Consider the following 18,289-nt stretch of genomic DNA (forward strand, 5'->3'; position numbering starts at 1 on the left):
TCTCCCTCTAACATGCCAGGGCCCCTACCTACACGATCTCCAGCATTTCTGCCTTGCTGATGTAGCCATTACCGTCCAGGTCGTACATGCTGAAGGCCCACTTCAGCTTCTGTTCCAGCTTGCCCCTCAGGTCACACTCAGGGCTATGATCAACTCTCTAAAGTCTATTGTCCCGTCTCCATTTGCATCAAAGGTACGAAAGACATGCTCTGCAAATTTGGAAGCATCCCCATAAGGGAAAAAGTTCCCATATATTTTCTTAAACTCTTCCATTGATAAGTGTCCACTGGGGCAGTCTCTCAAGAAGCCTTTGTACCACTCCTGGATCTCATGCTCCGGGAAGTCCGTGATCTCCAGTAAGTCCTGCATGACTTCAGGGCCCAGCTTGCTGTTCTGCTTCACCATTCTGGCCACGAAAATTCAACTGCAGAGAGAAAAGAAAATACACATCATAGTTTGTAGAGCTGTCCTACGTGATTATCAGGTGTTGTTCCTTGGGAAGAGGGAAAAGAGCGTTTTCATGCAGCCTTCCCTGACTGTGTGCGGTGAGGGGCAGCATGTGTGTGTGTGTGTGTGTGTGTGAGGAAGCATGTGTGAGTGTGTGTGAGTGTGTGTGTGTGTGGCAGCATGTGTGTGTGTGTGTGAGGCAGCATGTGTGTGTGTGTGTGTGTGAGGAAGCATGTGTGAGTGTGTGTGTGTGTGTGTGTGGCAGCATGTGTGTGTGTGTGTGGCAGCATGTGTGTGTGTGTGTGTGAGGCAGCATGTGTGTGTGTGTGTGAGGCAGCATGTGTGTGTGTGAGTGTGTGTGTGTGTGGCAGCATGTGTGTGTGTGTGTGTGTGTGTGTGTGTGTGTGGCAGCATGTGTGTGCGTGTGTGTGGCAGCATGTGTGTGTGTGTGTGAGGCAGCATGTGTGTGTGTGTGTGTGAGGCAGCATGTGTGTGTGTGTGTGTGTGAGGCAGCATTGTGCAGTGTGAGGCAGCATGTGTGTGTGTGTGTGTGTGAGGCAGCATGTGTGCGGTGTGTGGCAGCATGTGTGTGTGTGTGTGTGTGTGTGTGTGTGCATGGCAGCATGTGTGTGTGGGGGGGCAGCATGTGTGTGTGTGTGTGTGCGGTGCGTGGCAGCATGTGTGTGTGTGTGTGTGTGTGTGTGCATGGCAGCATGTGTGTGTGTGTGTGTGTGTGTGCATGGCAGCATATGTGTGTGTCTGTGTGTGTGTGCGGTGTGTGGCAGCCTGTGTGGTGCAAAGTGCTCACATGGCACCTCCGGAGCCAATGCTACAGTGGAGTCCCATGATGCAACTCAAGCAAGCTTCACCAGGAACATCTCAGATTCACTATGTGTTTGATTTTGAGTTAATTGAAAACTATTTTTAGATTTACTTGTTTATGTGCTTGAGAGTTTAGTCTGCATAATGTGTTTGATTTCATCCTCCTGTGGCTAGTGCCTGAGGTTAGAAGAGGGATCCCCTAGAAGTGGAATTATGGATAGTTGTGAGCAGACTATCCAGGGAACTGAACTGGGGTCCTCTGGAAGAGCAGCAAGTACTCTTAAGCCCTGAGCCACCTCTCCAGACCTGGAATTAATATTGCCAATTGCTCACATCCTCCATATTCCCTGGTGGGATCTTCTGTGGAGTCCTGACCTACAGCAGAGAGCTTTGCCCTACAGTGGCCCAGGAGGCCGGGATGCTGGGCAGGTGAGATTATTTGATGCATTTTCCACACAAATCACAGTCTCACAGCATGCATGGGTTTAGCAGGATTTATCTCCACTGTACATTAAGGAGTGTTTGTATTTTTAAGTATTTTTTCATTGAAAAAGGTTTATTCACTTATGTGTACGTATATGTTTGAATATACAGAGGCCAAATGAGGGTATCACATGGTCTTTGCTGCTACCCTTCACCTATTTCTTTAAGAAAGGGTGGGGGCAGGTTTTTTTTAGGCTAGGCTGGAAACCAGCCAGCAAGTTCCAGCAATCCTCCTGTCTCCGCCTCTCCCAGAGATGGGGTTACAGATCTGTACTGTATGTCCACTGATTGCGTGGTGCTTGGATCTGAGCTGGGAACCTCATGGGTATACAGCAAGGGCTTAACTGCTGAGCTGCCTCCCTAGCACCATGTTTCCATTTGTAAAGTAGAAGTATACACTCCCGTGTTACTCTTTTCTTGGCACGGTGTGGGGGAGGAAGTGCCTTCCATGGGGGTGGAGGTGTCGCTCTCAATACTGGCTTCCACTCACATATCCAGTTAGTGTTCATTCAGCCTTTCTCAGACTTCCAGAGATGTGGATGCCAAGAGTGAGATGTGACCTTTCCCTTAGGACACTCAGCCGTCGGTACACAGGGGGTGGTGGTGGCAGTGAGGGGACCCATGGAGGCAGAAGACTGGGTCCGGTGCGGTGGTACATGGGTGGTACATGGAGGAGGGACACTCTGGGGGAGGCTAGAAAGGGGCAGAGGTGCCATCACAGGACATTGCTCAGAGGGGATAATGCCTGACTTTAGTCACGAGCTTTCGGACTGTTGTGTAGTGTTCTAGTTTCCTGTCTGTGAATGATAAAATTCTCTAACGAAAATCAACTTAGTGGAAGAAGGGTTTGTTTCAGCTTGCAGGCCACACTCCTCCACTGAGGGTAGCCAGGGAAGGAACATAAGCAGGAACTTGAAGCAGGGACTGTGACAGACTGCTGCTTGCTGGCTTCCTTGAAGGCTCAAACCATCTTAGAGAATGGTGCTGCCCACAGTGGTGTAAGGCCTTCTATATCAATTAGCAATCAAGACAATTCTCCAAAAATATACCCATAAGCCAATCTGCTCTAGGCAATTCCTCTCCCAATTGCCTCTAGGATGCTTGGGTGACAGGCAGTGCTCAGTAGGACTTGTAGTCTGTATATACCCCTTCACACAGAAGCGGCTCTGCCCTTTCACTTCAGACGACCTGAAGGACAACAACCTGACCTCTGATTTTTCGTTTTGGGATTCTTGTCATTTGTATTTGTCTCTCCTGCTGCTGTCTACTCTGCAGGCAGATCTTAATGGCTGTTAGGCTTTGCCTCTCCAAGGTCCATCACAAAACACACTGTGAACTAAAGGCAAACAAACAAACAAACAAACAAAAAACAAAACTAAAGAACAAGTAGGAAAAGCATCATGGGTAATCAGAAGGATGACTAATTACTAGATGGACACAGATGCTAGACTTGGAAGACTAGTCTCCCGGAAGCAGGCTGGCTTTCTGGTGCTATTCATCGTGCTGGAAAGCACCAGGTGCTTGGAGTTACACCTTGGTCTCAGGGCCTCTGATACCAAACTGTTTCTGAGGCCCTCATTCACGAAATTCCTACCGGGCAGCATTTGTGTGGCTCACAGGGCTCAAATTTCGTTTGTAAAATCCATAGATCAGGAAATAGGGATCGTCATCAATCACCTGACTGGTTAGTTTTGACTTTAGGTACTTGTAACTGATACATAAAATTGAACATATGTGGCTTCCAATGTGAAGTTTTTATAGAGACATGCCTAATGTGATGATTAAATTGGGCATATGCATATTCAGCCTCGCAAACACTCACCATGTCATTGTGATGAGAGCATTCATCTTCCTTCCTAGCTATTTGAAAACACAATACATTAATGATACCCCCTACTTTGCAGAACACCGGAGCCTAAGCCCCCCATCGAGCTGTGGCACACCCTATCTCACTCCTTTCTAGGATCTGAGTTCTGCATTGAGGTGGGAACCCGACTCAGCTCACATACAAGCTACCTCTGAGGGGTAGGTTGAAGAGGGTGTTCCTTCAACCTACAACAGCTGCAAGGAGACCTCATCCAGGTCCCTACATTTATACAGAGACAAATTAACTTACAGATGAAGCCCAGATTGAATAACAATCCAGTAACGTTCACTTTCCTCCTCTGGAAGTGAAAATCCTCCCAAATGAAGAGGGAGCAGTTTATGAGAATTTTAAAACCCTCATTTGGTTGTGACATTGGCAATTTGCCTGAGGCCAGAATTCAGAAACAAAAGTTGATACATAATGCATAGGTTTGAAGGGAACCAAAACACTTAATGAAATTTACAAGTGATTTCAAGTTCTTTCAGGATCTCTGTAGACCTCCCCTCTTGGTGGATGCCATGGCTTCCAATCAGATTGCCACTATCCAGTTTTGTTATATGCAAATCATCTGGTACCTGAGTTAGGAGGGGATTGCTATTTTAATATTTCAATCTACCTATTCAAATAAATCATTTCTTTTCCTGTAGAAACAAAGTTCTATTTCTTAAAAACCAACTTAATGTCCTTTTCCAACCTTTACAGAGTACTTCTCACTTATTAGCTGCTTTATACAAGGAACAAATTGCCTCAACATTTTGGCTAAGTCTCTCACAAGACTAATCTGTGTGCAGCTATTTTTCAGTAAACACTAATTAAAGCACATTAACAAACTCATTAACACAGAAAGACCGTAACACAAAGAATAGAGCATAGCTTGGTTGTTTGGGAAGCAGGTGTTTGCAGCTTAGTCCAGTCTTCATCTCTGTAGTTGTCAACAAATACTTGACTGAGGACTGGTGTCTCAACCTGAGGAAGCCATCTACCCTTGCTTAGTCGGACACACGACAAAAGCCTGAGAGACCCATGACAGGCTTTCGTTCACTGGGTAGAGAGGCCTGAAGGTTGTTTGCCTGTGGGAAACAGGACTGTGTGCCTATTTGAATCCAAAGAAGGGCACAGAGAATACTGTCAGGGAAATACTACATTAAATAACAGTCGGGGAAAAAAACTGCAGAAGCAACAGTTTCACCTTGGGTCAAATCTTCTTCATCTCTGCACACAGTCATTAACTGATTTTGAGCATAATGGGACAACTGCTCAGGACATAGAAGTGAAGTGCTTGTGTTCAGGGACTGGAGAGAGTTCATTAGGAAGAAGCACTCCCCTTTCAGAGGACGTGAGTTCCGTTCCTACCACCCACAGTCCACATTAGGAGGCTCACAATTGCCTGTACCTCCATTCCTAGGATATCTGCCATGAACAACGGCACACACATGCACATATATAGACATAAACAAAATAAGATTCTTTTAAAAAGAAAACATTTAGGTTCAAAGGCTAGTTCTGTTGTTTAATGGTTGAACAAACCATTTAATTTGGGGGTGCATCTCAGTGAAATGAATTCAATACTGCAATTTCACTGCCTTGATATGAGAATTCAATGAGGTGGTCACACATATAAAGTTATAGTATTGAATTAGGAATGGTTTTCATCGTAACCATAAAGACTGGTGTGTTGCGAGTTTGGTCCCCAGTGGTACTGAAATGAAAGAGCTGTTAAAAGTGAGGTCCAGTAGAAGGTAGGTAGGTAATGGTATTCCTCCATCACAAATGATGTAATGCTCCTTTGAAGGAGAGAGGGTGAATCCCATGGATTACTTCCTGAGACAATGGGTTATTACAAAAGAGCTGGCCTGGCCTCTTTCCCAGATCCCGGTTTCTCACCTTGCCATGTGACCTCCCTCTCTGTCATATGTGTTTCTACCATGTTGTGATATGATCTGAAGGCTCTAACCAGAGGTCAAACAGACAGAATCTGAGAATCTGCCCAGGTGAAATCTTCAACTCTAGACTTATAAAAGTCTCTGTGTCAATATTTACCACCTAATCGTAGTCTTCCAACCTTTAAAACTATGAAGTAAATGTCCTTTCTGTGTGAATACAGCCCCAGATATTTGTTTTCGCAAAATAAGAGACTAAGACAATGGTCCCTCACACATTACTCTGTAGCATCTTAGCCACCTGTGATAGGCAGGGCAGGCTTTCTCCATTTTATTAGCAAAGAGATCAAAACTCAGAAAAACTAATTGACACGACCTAGGTCAAACAGCTTGTGGAGAAGCCATGAGCCTAGACTGCTGTCCATTGGCTTTCACTCTGCCCTATATCCTTTATGAACATGCAGAAATTACAACAGTTTAATAAAGAGTTAGAAGGAAGCAGATGAAAAGGAGCAGACAGTCTCCTGTTGTAACCCCTTTACACCACAAATAGGTACTGAGTATCTGTCGGGAGAGACACAAGACAGGGGACAGGTAGGCAAAGAGCCTTTTATGGAGTTTATAGTTGGCGGCAAGAGACATACAGAAAGAAAAAAACAGTAAGAGAAGTGTTGGGTGTACATGTGCAGTGGAGAAGGTAAAGAGTAGAAGGGGGAGTGCCCGGAGGGTTAGAATTTCAAATGAGAAGTCAGAGAAGACCTCACTGAGAATGTGCCATGGCCAGAGCAGAGCAGTGAGAAGGTCACATGGGTAGTGAGAGCAGCTAGCTAAATTGTTCTGAACAGGGTCTTAGCATGACCCAGAATGTGGCAGAGTGGAAACATGAGAATTGAGAACAGTGGGGCCATTGGGCCAGTGCTGTGGACATTGTGCTGAGACAGACTAAAAAGAGAAAAACCGAGGGGGGCCAGTGAGGAAGGCCCTGTGTTGGAGTAACCTTCCTTCACATTGTGTGAGGAAACGTCTCTGGACTGTTCTGACAGAGAACTCAGTGCTGGCAGGATACTGCTATTGTCAATTCTGTGTCCCACCACTGGGTGTTCTAGTTTGTGAATGTTTGACTTTCCTCATTTACCTAGAGGCACTCTAAAAGATGTTCAAGTGTTCTCTTACTGCTGTTTGGTTATAATAAAGAGCTAATGACCAATTTCTGGAGCAGGAAGTAGAGGACAGAGCTTCGAGAGAGAGAGAGAGAGAGGAAGTCTGGGATAAGAAGGCAAATATGAAGGTTTTGGAACAGACACAGAAGAGAGCAGAAGGGCAGAGCAGAGCAGAGGTCATAGGCAAGAATAGTTGGGTCAAGTCTAGATGGTAGATGAGAATCTGCCCAGGTGAAGTCCTCAACTTTAGACTTATAAAAGTCTCTGTGTCATTATTTACCACTGGTGGGTTGGAGGAAGTCCTATAGCCCTTCAGTGACCTAGACACAGGCTGTGCTGGCTGGAAGGGTGGTTACAGCAGGAGAAGGGACATGTAGCTGGATTCTAGGCAGCGGCCTTGGGTTGTAAAGTAGAGAACAATAGCAACAAACAGAACTTCAGCTGGATGCTGAGTGTCTGGCCTCAGTAGCTCCAAGGATTGACACAAAGTTGGGGAAAATACAGAAACAGGGCTTTTCGGTGAGTCAGGGCACATGGTAATCCCTAGATGTCTACTAAAAGTGCAGCTGCAGAAGACGAGCTGCTGAGAGCCCAGAAGTCTGGAGTCAGGAGTCCATGGAGCCAGCAGCAGACAGAGCTTACAACACTCAGTCTCGGAAGCCAATTCTCCTGAAGACTGGGTCCTTATCACTGTGACATTCGGACCTTAAACAATGGGATGGAACCGGCAAAGGAGAGTGAGGAGGCAGAGCTAGTGGGAACATACAAAGAGTCTGAGTCCTACCCCTCAGTGGGCATGCTTCACACCCAGTTCTGCCCATCAACCCTAGTTCAAGGCTGCCCTGAAAGCTCCTGGCTTCCTACTGAATCTTGTCAGCTTTCCCAGATTCCCATCTGCTCCATCTCAGTAAAGGCCTCCCCCCTGCCTCCAGTTGCTCACCCCAGGACTCAAGGATCGCCTGTGACTTCTTTCACTTTAATTCCATTGGCATGGGACATTGATTTTCTAATCAAAATTTCAAATCCACCTTGCCTACCATCTTCATCACCACCCCAGTGAAGACGACAGTGGTCCTCACTGCTCCTCTAAGACCTTCCTTGCCTGAGCTCTTTTCATCTAATTTCCTTTCTTCTTATCCCAGTTCTCATCTATTTTCCACTCAGCGCCTACGATGACTTTCTAAAAACACAAGCCATACTATGTCATACCACTGCTACGTTCTCTCTCTTGCTTGCTTTGGATTTCGAGATAGGGTGTAGGAGCAGAAGTTGGCTTCAAATTTGAAATGTTCTCTGTGCCACATGCCTGTCTTCTCAAAATCCTACAGGGCTCCCCATTACCCTCAGATTGTGTGGTCTGTACTCCCTCTGCTTGCCCACAAGCTGTGCAGATCCTGAGTAGACTCCTGCAGTCTTTCCACTGCAGACACCTGGCTCACTTAATGATCTTTGTTTCAGTTCCGCTTTTCCCCAGGTGGGTCCATGTCCCGCAGGTGCTTCATTAAACACTGACATCCTATTTTCAATAGTTTCCTCCAAGAAGGGTAGTGTGGAATTTCTTAACTTATTTTGGGCTACACCCAATCTTCCAGGGGGAAGAGAAAGAGAGGAAGAAAGAAAGAAGGAAGGAAGGAAGGAGGGAGGAAGGAAGGGAAGGAAGGAAGAAGAAGGAAGAAAGAAAAAAGTGTAGAGTTTGGTCAGAGATGGAAAAGAAAAACATGTGAAGCCAGTTTTTCCATCAAAGAAGAAAAGAAATCACAACCCCAAACAAAATAAACAAAAACCCCACCCCTCCTCCAGTAAAGGCAATGGCGACTAGCCGATGTTCTTTCAAGGGCAAGACCTCCCTTCTTCCCTTCTGCATCTGAGCAGGGAAGGAGGAAGCCTTGCACTTCTGTGATTCCCCAAAAGGTTTTGAAAACTCTGTAGCTTCATTCCTCAGCTCCCAGAATTAGATTTTCCAAGGAAAAGCCCATAACTTACCCTAGACAGCCTGGCTAACTTTGGAGGGGAAGTCTCAATGTAAGCTGCACTGTGGTCTCCTAAAATGGTATTTGTAAGGTGCTAGCAGCTGAAGTCAAGTCTGCTGCATCCAAAACAAAGAATCCCCAGAAAAGAGCAGGGTGATGAAAAACGTCTGTCCCCTGTGGAAGCTTCATCCTGTCCACTAAGCATGGTTTTGACTCTTCTGTTTCAACTACAAAAACACAACTAGAAAAATGTCAGGAAAATTATAAACGCTATGGATGAATGGAGAGGTGTGCTGTTTTTCATGACTTGTTTTAGATGCCATCTGACTGATGGTTAAAATCCTCAAATTCATTTCTAGGCTGTCTGTCTATGGTTCTCAGTGGAGAAAAGCATGACTGGACAAGAAGCCGAGGGACCTCTGTTCCCTCAGAACTTCCCTTCAATAAACTCAGCGGAGTGTGACAGGAGGCCACCCAAACCAACACAAGGACACAGGCAGATTAGGAAATTAAACAGTGATGCCTCAAGGAAGAGGTGAGGTATGAAAGGAGGACTGGGGAGCTGTGTGATAGCCCTCGACCACATTTTTCTCCTCCAGCCTGTGGTATGGGCACAGGACTCGCAGCTTGCTGAAGAGGTTGGCGAGATGGCACCACAGTTAAATGAGCTTGCTGCTCTTGCAGAGGACCATTTCAGTTTTCACTGAAAAGTGGACCATTCAGTTTCCACACCCAAATGGCAGCTCACAGCTACAGTTTTAGGGGACCTCTTCTGGCCTCTTTGGACCCGTGCACACAGGTGATACACATAAATTCACACAGGCTGGCACACAAAAATGATAAAGAAAAAGAAAACTTATGTGGCTTGCTGAAGTCATTTGAACAAATGTACAAAGCCACTGCTTACAGTGAAGTCTCTTTCCCAGGAGAATGGCCCGTATGTCTTGAGTGATGTCACACACCTGCGCCCACTTTCCCTGCAAAAGGACATCAGCTGAACTGGCACAGAAAATGCTCTTGCCCTGGAGGCTTGATTGATAGTTTTTTTTATGTCCCCTGAGGCATGAGATGAGGCCCAGGTTTGCTCTGGGTGAGCTCAGGGGTAACAGTTTCTAAGGCATTGGAGACCTTGCATTTTAGGCTAGGCAAGGATTGGCCTTTGGCTCTTTCCAAAGTTTTCTTTTTTACATTAATGTCAATAAAACATGTATTTTGATAAAAAAATCTAAATAAAGCATTGTCTAACAATATTCTAACCTCCTCTTAAAATATAGAAACATTACTTTTAACTAAGCTCATCACCAAAGACTGCATCATTTTGGTAGTTTCTTGCTATCTGCATGGGATACATTCTGAGATCCTGTGTGGATGCCTAAATCCAAAGAGAGTACCAATCCTATTCATAGCTATGCTGGTTTTCATATACATATATATCAATGATAAAGTTTAATTTATAAGTTGGAAACAAGAGATTAATAAAAACTTACAAGAAAATAAGGCAATTGTACTGCAATAAAGGCCATTGAATTGTTTGTTGCTAGAGTTTTCCATGAAGCAGTTTTGGATATAGGTGGACATAGGTAACAGACACTGCCAGCAGGTGAGGTGGAGGAACAATGTGACTGGCTGTAAAACATTTCACAACCTGTGCTTGGTGGCTCACGCCTTAACCAGCACTCAGGAGGTGTGTGTGTGGGGGGGAGAGGGCTCTGCAAGCTCAGACCAGCTTGGTCTACTAGTGCATTCTCGGCCAGCTGGAGTCATATGGTGAATAACTTTCTTTGAAAAAAAAAATCTAAGGAATAAGAGGCTGTAAAAAATGAGAAACCAACTAGCCTGAAAGCACGTTAGAGAAAACAGCCAGCTTCTCAGGCATCCCTTCTGCCGTCAGCTGGTCATCCAGCTCATGTCTGGTTCTACCCTTCCTGCATAATCCATGGTCAGCATTTGGAGGCTCATTTACCCCGTCCATGTAAATGAGCCATGAGTTAGTGGACAGGCCCCATGAGATGGTCACTGTCCAGGCCTATTCGTACTATACAGCTGACCCAGCACAGAGACCGTGTGAGTGTCAGAAGTCAAGAGCTTTGGAGAAAGTCCCTATGTCCATGGCCACTTGACTGCTGTGGCAGACTTGACTACAGCCACATTATGGGGTAAGGCTGGGGGTACACTGTGGCCTCAATAGTCTCTCAGGGTTGCTGCAGTCCAACCAGATGGAGTTGCTTGGAATTCTGATCTCAAGCAATGTCTGCTCAGCTTAAGGCACTAAATATTCTTATTTTTAATCACAAACTATGGCTTAACAGTAATCACTGTGACAGCAGACAGGGCACAGAGCTTCCTAGACTAGGGGAGCAAACAGATCAGTTTCAGCCATCCAGGCCAATTTGCTTACCAGCAGCTGGAGGACCAGAGGCTCATGTCCCCAATTTTAGACTTCCTCTGGGGGCCACAAATGCATTTAGTAAATGGCTCCAGGCCCCATAGAGTCCAAGAATAGTTCATAATTTTTAAAATTTATTTGGCATATGGCTTCCGGGCTTAGAAGGGATAGTTCTATAAAAATACTCCTACATGGGGTAAGGAAGTAGCAAGAGTCTGCGGTTTGGGACATAGTTCATAGAAGTTTTATTAATATTTTTCTTTGAAAGTCTGTGATTTCACTCCAAGGATGAGAGTTATGAAGCAATGAACAGCCGTGACATGCAGCTGTGGTCCCAGGGGAGGGTGACCTATCTGCTCCCACCTCCACCCCTGCTGTTTCCCCTGGCTGGGAGGTTTCTGTTGTTTGAATGGCTGATTATGCTAAAATGTATTCTGGGATTCCTCATCCTGACTAGCATGGCAGGATATACTATCTATCTACAAAACACGTGCAACAGTTGTGTTTTGGATGTAGAGCACGAGACACCCATTGACCAGATAGGAGAAGTTATGGAGTGCCTTATGTGATGCTCCTGCAGGGTAGGTGACAACTAAATCAGAGTCACTATTATAGCAGTGTATCATGTGGCCCTGGGGACACGTCTCCTCCTCTTAGTTACTATACAGTAATTAGGCACAATTGACACCTATGTCCTCATGCTGTCCAGAGGACTGAATGAGAGAAAGAGAACCTCCTGCTGCTGAGCGATGGAAAAAAAAATCAACATCATGCCTGGCTCCAGCAGATGTTCAATAAACACCATTAACCTAAGTAAGATAAGGGTACTGTCCCATTGGCATACTTATAGAAACAAGTGCTCCAAGGGTGTGAAGGAATTCTTCCTCTTGCCCAGTGTCCAGGAAGGTGATGCACAAAGAAAAAGAGCAGGAGCCATTTCTCTCTAGCCTGACTCCCATTTGGGTCATTACCTAGCTATGAAAAATCTTTGTGGGTCTGTACTCCAGGAGGCTAGCCCCTAGGTCAATGTTTTCCATGTGGTGGTCATTATGACAACCAGAAATGAAGTGCATGGGTCCCCTGGGAGTTGTAGCTGATGAGAAGGGCTCTGGATTTCATCCTGCCTTCCCCTCTGGTTCTGGGGAGGCTATGGCTCTGTAGCAAGATACCATGGATGCTTGATGAGCGCCACAAAACAATGACTTTAGCCATGTGACTCTGGAGTTACAGAGCAAAAGTGGTGCTGAATACCTTCTGCAGGCAGAGCCTTTAGCTCCCTGACACCAGTGGTGCCCCCCACTGGCTTTCCTGGATGCTCCTGTTCCATCAGATCTCCTTTATATATGGTAGCCATGTTCTGTACCCCAAAAGGCTGCTCTTTCTACCTAGTTGCCTCCATTTTCTAAATGCCCACTGACCCAACTCACACATACTCAACCCAAATAGAACAGCTCTTTCTCCAGAGACCTCTGGTCATCCAGAGGGCTTCCTTTACACACTGCAGTCACATCTTGCATTTAGCTACATCTGGAATTAGTTATTTACATTTTGTTCCAGATCAGCTTCTCCAGCCAGATGTTAAACCAATTGCAGGAGAGTCTGTCTTGTTTTGTGTTTTCTTTCTCATACTGTGAGAGGAAGTAGTGAGGCAGGCATGATGAGCAGGAGGGAAGGGGTGTCATGTAGATAGGTCCTTTTTGTTGTTCAGTACATCCTGACTAGGCGGGCAGAGAATAACACACAAGGTAATCAGGGAAACTACTGTCTCCTGGTAGGTAAAATACTGCTTTGTGGCTTGACATCTTGAGGTGAAGTAGTTTTGTGCCACCATCTTAGAAATGGAAAGGATAGGGCACTTTCTTGTGGCCCACATAGGCCCACCAGAGAAGATCCCAACAACCAAGGGAGGAAAAGCCACAGTGAGCAACATCTTAGCTCCAGAGCATGCTGAGTGCAATGGGGTGAAATGAAGGTGGTACCCAAGAGGAAGAACTAAGCACTGATGTCAAAGGAGGTAGGGGCCTAAAGAAACTTCTTAAATGTCCACACTGGAGAACTCACTTGTGTAATTTGCTTTGCTTAAACCATGTGTCTCTCAGCTGAAGTCTTTCTTTGAAGAGACAAGAAGATGATGCCTGCTTAGGAGGTATCTGCTGTCACTGACAAGCTGATGACTGTTGTCATGGACAGGCATTTCTTCTGCTGTGGCTCCCTTATTCCACTCAAGGTTGGGCTCTTTGCCCACCTGGACAAAGGCATACAGTACTCTGTTCTTACATAGCTACGGAAAAAGAGATGCATTCCTTGAAGAACCCAGTCCACACTAACAAGGAACCAACACTGTACAGGCAGGACCACACCACAGCTCTTCTACTCACATGACAAGAAAAATACATAGTGTTTCTAATCTTATCCTTTATGGTCTTCTCCGAGAAGACTTAATATTGGCTACATGTCCTATCGTGAGTTTGCTCTCAGTTCAAAGCAGCTAGAAGAGAACCCATCTTCACTACCCATGCCTCGCCTCTTTCACGATAACACCAATATCACCTTTCCAGCGGTGTTTCTCCTCAGATCCCTAGTTAAAATCGTAACGACAGGTCTTCCTTGAGTACTTTACTGTCTGCCTTAGTACTTTCAACCTCCAGCACACTAACAGCTTTATTATATTTATTGCTTAGCTTTCTCTACTAAAATGGAGGCTTCATGAAGTCACAGATTTGGTTTTGTTTTGTTCACAGTCCCCACAATCCCAATACTGAGGGACAAGATTTAGAACAAACTAGTTACTCAATAAAAACCTATTGATTGACTTATAACTCAGTTTGCATTTGATTTGTTCTTTTTTGCTTCTCAGCCTTCTGTTCAGCTTATAAAAATTCTTAGTAAAACAGAGAATACTACTTTTACAATCAAACCAGCTGATGTTTTAAATACACTCATTCTTACACCAACATTGACTGACTCAGAGCACATGCCTATCAGTGCCCTGCGTAACAAACTCAAGTGAAATATAGTACCTTCTTGTATAAATTTACAGAATGTTCACACTATTTTTTCAGTAGATGATTGAAATATTGTGTGAAAGAGAATCTCCATATTAAAGAATCAGAGTAAAGATTTAAGTATTAGCCTAAGGTTAGGTAGCCGAGGGTCAGTGGCAGAGGCAGAATGCTTTGCACTCTCCTTTGTCAGCACAGGGACTGGAAGAAATCAGAGTAGAGGCTTAGGGAGGATGGTGTGTGTGCGTGTGTGTGTGTGCGCACACATCTTTCTGTTTGTTTGTGTACTCTCTGGTTGCTATTTTTATTCCATATTCAGAGAAAGTAAAATCTAAAGGAATCCATGCTGAATGTATAGCCACAAAGTAATTAGAATGCATCCAAGTGAAGGCTCCAGCATCTGAAGGACAAGCTGTGGGTGCAACCAGGACAAACCAGCGTTATTTTTAGGGCACCTCTGGTATGTCTGGGTGGGCTTACTCAGAGATCATCGTGTGAGCCCACCTCATCACTGTCACACCAGAGAGTTCAAAAATGTTTCCTGTTCCTTCTAGATGCTAATAAGAGTCTGCCTGAACTCCCATGGATGTCTCCAGTCCTCATGTTACAGCAAATGCCATCAGATAGGGCACAGCACTAGAATAAATCAATCAAGCCGTCAATCAAAAAGGGAAGGAAGAAAGGAAGGAAGGAATGAAGGAAGAAAGAAAGGTTTCCAAGTGTCTGTAAGTAGGTCAAACAAGGTTCCGTGCTTCTCTTGTCCCTCACACCTGAGCTGAGGACAGCTAAGGCAGTATCAGACTTACAGCATTAGTTACTGTTTTCATAGTGGTGGCAGAATATTTGACAGAGGCAACTTGAGCAGGATTTATTTTGGCTCATGGTTCAAAGGGACGGCCCGTTATGGTGGAGCGGCTCAGTCTGTGGTGGTGGAGCTGGTGACTGCTCACTTCATGGAGGCCAATTAGAAATAAAGATCTCAGGCAGAAACCAGAAGCGAATGCCCTTAGAGCCCCCTGCAGTGGCTTAGCTTGCCAGGTAGGAACCATGTCCATAAGGTTCTACAGTTATCACCACGATCTGGGAGCAAGTGGTCAAGCACATGAGCATGTGGGATGCACAGATGAACCCTAACACCTGCCCCTCTGCTAACCAGGCCTGGCCAAGCAGAAACACCCTGTTGCCTTTGGCCCCCACATATAGGTAGTCACACACTTAAAAATGTCTGAATTGCAGGTCCTGGAAATGTACTGACCTCATTAAAGGCAAGTGCAAAGAAAACCATTTTCTGTCTTTTCTAGATCAATGTAACTTCTGGTCATTCAAGCTTAATCTTGCTTGAATAGAGTTTAGTAGCAGGTGCATCTCAGCAGCCATGGCACCAGCAAGTACAGCCTCTGTGGCAAGCTGCAAAGATGAATTCAGCAGAAGTGACATTAGAGTGGTGCATTTGCCATGCATAACCAGCAAACACCTTAAATTTATGAGGTAAGCAGAGCACATACTCAGAAGCACAAATAAAACCATAATGCAAATGGGTAAAAGTGATGGCCTAATTCTTCTGAAGACTCCAATATGCTTGCTCTCACAGCCAAATTCAGACTTTGAAGATGATTACAACTAAAGAATACCAGAAGGCAATGTGAAATTAATGTGAACAATTTTGTAGAAGGAGAAAGCAGTAAAGGCAGGGTGTGGTATGGTGAGCAGTGACTCTGTTTGAGTAATGGGGCATGGATTTGCCAATATTCCCCTGCCCCTGGGGATGTGTGACAGTGCATGAAATAATAGAAAACATAGCTCCAATTTTCCAGGCCAGTTGCTTGTTTCTTTAAGGGTAGCACTTTCCATCATCATAAAGTTATGCAAAAGGAAGATTTGATTGTATTCAAAGAGAAATTGGTAATAAAAGGATATCGAAGCCCAGTACAAATTACGTGTGAGCAGGTGCCATGGATTAAAAGTGAGTTAGATCCATTTTTCAAAATATTAAAAACTGTATTTCAACAGTGATATTCACTTAGTACAATAACCTGGTCCTTGTCTTGGTCCTCATTAGTTTACAAAGATTCTGAAGCATTTAAAGATGTTTTTGTAGCTTAAGGTTGTCAATGATTAGATTAAGCTAAGTCAAATGGGGAGGGGGTGATTATGAGCCACAACCCTTAGCAAAGGCAGTTGCCGGCTTCTGGGGAAGGGAGAATTGGTTTTCTTTAAGGATATGGCTGCTGGTAGGTAAACCACGTTCCACTGGATCACCCCACACCTATGAGTTACAGACGGCACAAATTGGATTTGGAGAGTTTTATATTTATTGCAGTGTGTGTGTTTGTGTGTGTGTGTGTGTGTGTGTGTGTGTGTGTGTGAACATTCTTTAAAGGACATTAACTTGAATGGTAGTGGGAACGGAATCTGGGAAGAGTTGGGGGTAAATATGATCAAACTTTAAATAACTCTGTTTTCAAAGAAAACCAAAGCTTCACATCAGGTAATTCAAAGTTCACTTGGGAATAACCGCAACATAACCAAGAAGTCTCTCTCCCCAGCTAACAGGCAGTTAGACTAGGCAGAACTTTCAGTGGATTTTCCTTCTCCCTGACTTTGTTTTTGGGTGCTGGGACTGAGCCCTGGGCTTAGGCATGCTTAGCCCAAGATCAGCCACATTCTATGGGTTGGCCCCTGCCCACAGGGTCTCGTCCTCAGCCCTGGTGCGTGGTTTAAAGCTTCTGCTGCTGAAGCTTGAGAACATCTTTCCATTCGGAACTTTGGGTAGGCCGGGCATCCTGATTTGATGTTAGTTTATCTGCCATATGTCTTCACTGTCAAGGTCAAACTCAATCAGGAAACAGCCTATGAGAATGTCCGCTAACTTGTATCCCCACCGTGGGAGCAGGAAACAATCAGACTCACCCGGCATCCACAGCTAGGCCTCCTGCCGTTTTTATAGAGAGGAAAGGGGCTCTGTTTATGCAGTACCCTGGGGTAAGTGGAGGGGGTCGGGATGGGCTTGAGAAAGCCAGGCCTTCCTGGCTGCCCAGGGAAACGGAGGGACACAGCTCACTCCCAGCTCACTAGGAGTCCTCACCAGCAGGATGAGAAGACCTGACTAGAAGCAGCAAAAGAGGAAACAGCTCAGCAGTTGGTAGTGAGCAAACACCTCTCCTAGGAAGGACCCTCCTTTCCGAGCACCCAGATTGGGTGGATCATAACCCCATGTGACTAAGATCCAGGGGGTAATGACACCTGTGAGTCCCAGGGGACACCTGCACTCATGTGCACACACACTGTCAAAGGCACATAATAAAAAATAAGAAAAATAAATCTGAAGAGGAGAAAATTTAGTAATTAAAAGAGGAGAAAATACCTCAAATTTATTATTCACGCTCCTCCATCAATTCAGAATAGTTTATGTTTTCTCTTTTGCATAAAGATGCACTTCACTATTTCAACCTGTCACCTTGGCCGTCCATGAGACCACATCTGGAATCAGCTCTGTGAGGGACATTCCTGAGGGATCATTTGAGGTGGGACTGCCGACCTAGGTCACACCTTCTGGTGACAGCCCACGTAAAGGACATGGAAAAAAGAAAGCTTTGCTTGTTTGCATGCTCATCCTACCCTCTGTGACGAGTTCATCTGCCTGTTGCTGAGGCAGGCACTCCTACACTATGTTAGAACCTAGCTCATCTGTGTTCCAGCAGAGACTGACGACCCGCAACTCCTTAGGAATACTTGTAGGACTCCTCTAGGACTCCAGCACCAGACTGGACAAACAGCCTTGGGGACTGAACAACCCCTGTATTCTCAGCCTTCCTGTCAGGAGACAGCCATTATGGAACTAGCTGGGTCTTAGAGTTTAAGACACTCTAAGAAATTATATATATTAAAATGACCATATTCATTAAATATTAAGTTGAAATCATTTGTTAAATACTAAAATGAAAATACACATGTATATTAATTTTATCTCTATACACACATACACACATTTATTTTATTAGTTCTATTCCTTTAGAGAACCCTAATACACATCTCTTGCTTAAAATATACATAAGCCTTGACTGAAAAGGGCCCAGGCAGTTTCTGACGGTGTGGAAATGGGTACTGAAACTGGCAGCTGAGACTCAAGTGAGGAGAATCAGCCAACACTTTCTTTCCAACACAGTTTATACAAACTCTGCAAAGATTTTTTTAATACAAAATTAGGATTTGGGGAGATGGTCCCATCAGCCTTACAAGCTTGAGGACCAGAGTTCAATCCCCAGAACCTAC

The 18,289-nt window shown here is 44.9% G+C and overlaps 1 pseudogene; it reads right to left on the reverse strand.

Annotated features, from left to right (window-relative positions):
• The window catches only part of LOC132650889 (neurocalcin-delta-like), a 97,075-nt pseudogene that overhangs the window by 18,194 nt on the left and 60,592 nt on the right, over window positions 1-18,289 (reverse strand).

Source organism: Meriones unguiculatus (assembly GCF_030254825.1).
Source record: "Meriones unguiculatus strain TT.TT164.6M chromosome 13 unlocalized genomic scaffold, Bangor_MerUng_6.1 Chr13_unordered_Scaffold_34, whole genome shotgun sequence".
NCBI classification, from domain to species: domain Eukaryota; kingdom Metazoa; phylum Chordata; class Mammalia; order Rodentia; family Muridae; genus Meriones; species Meriones unguiculatus.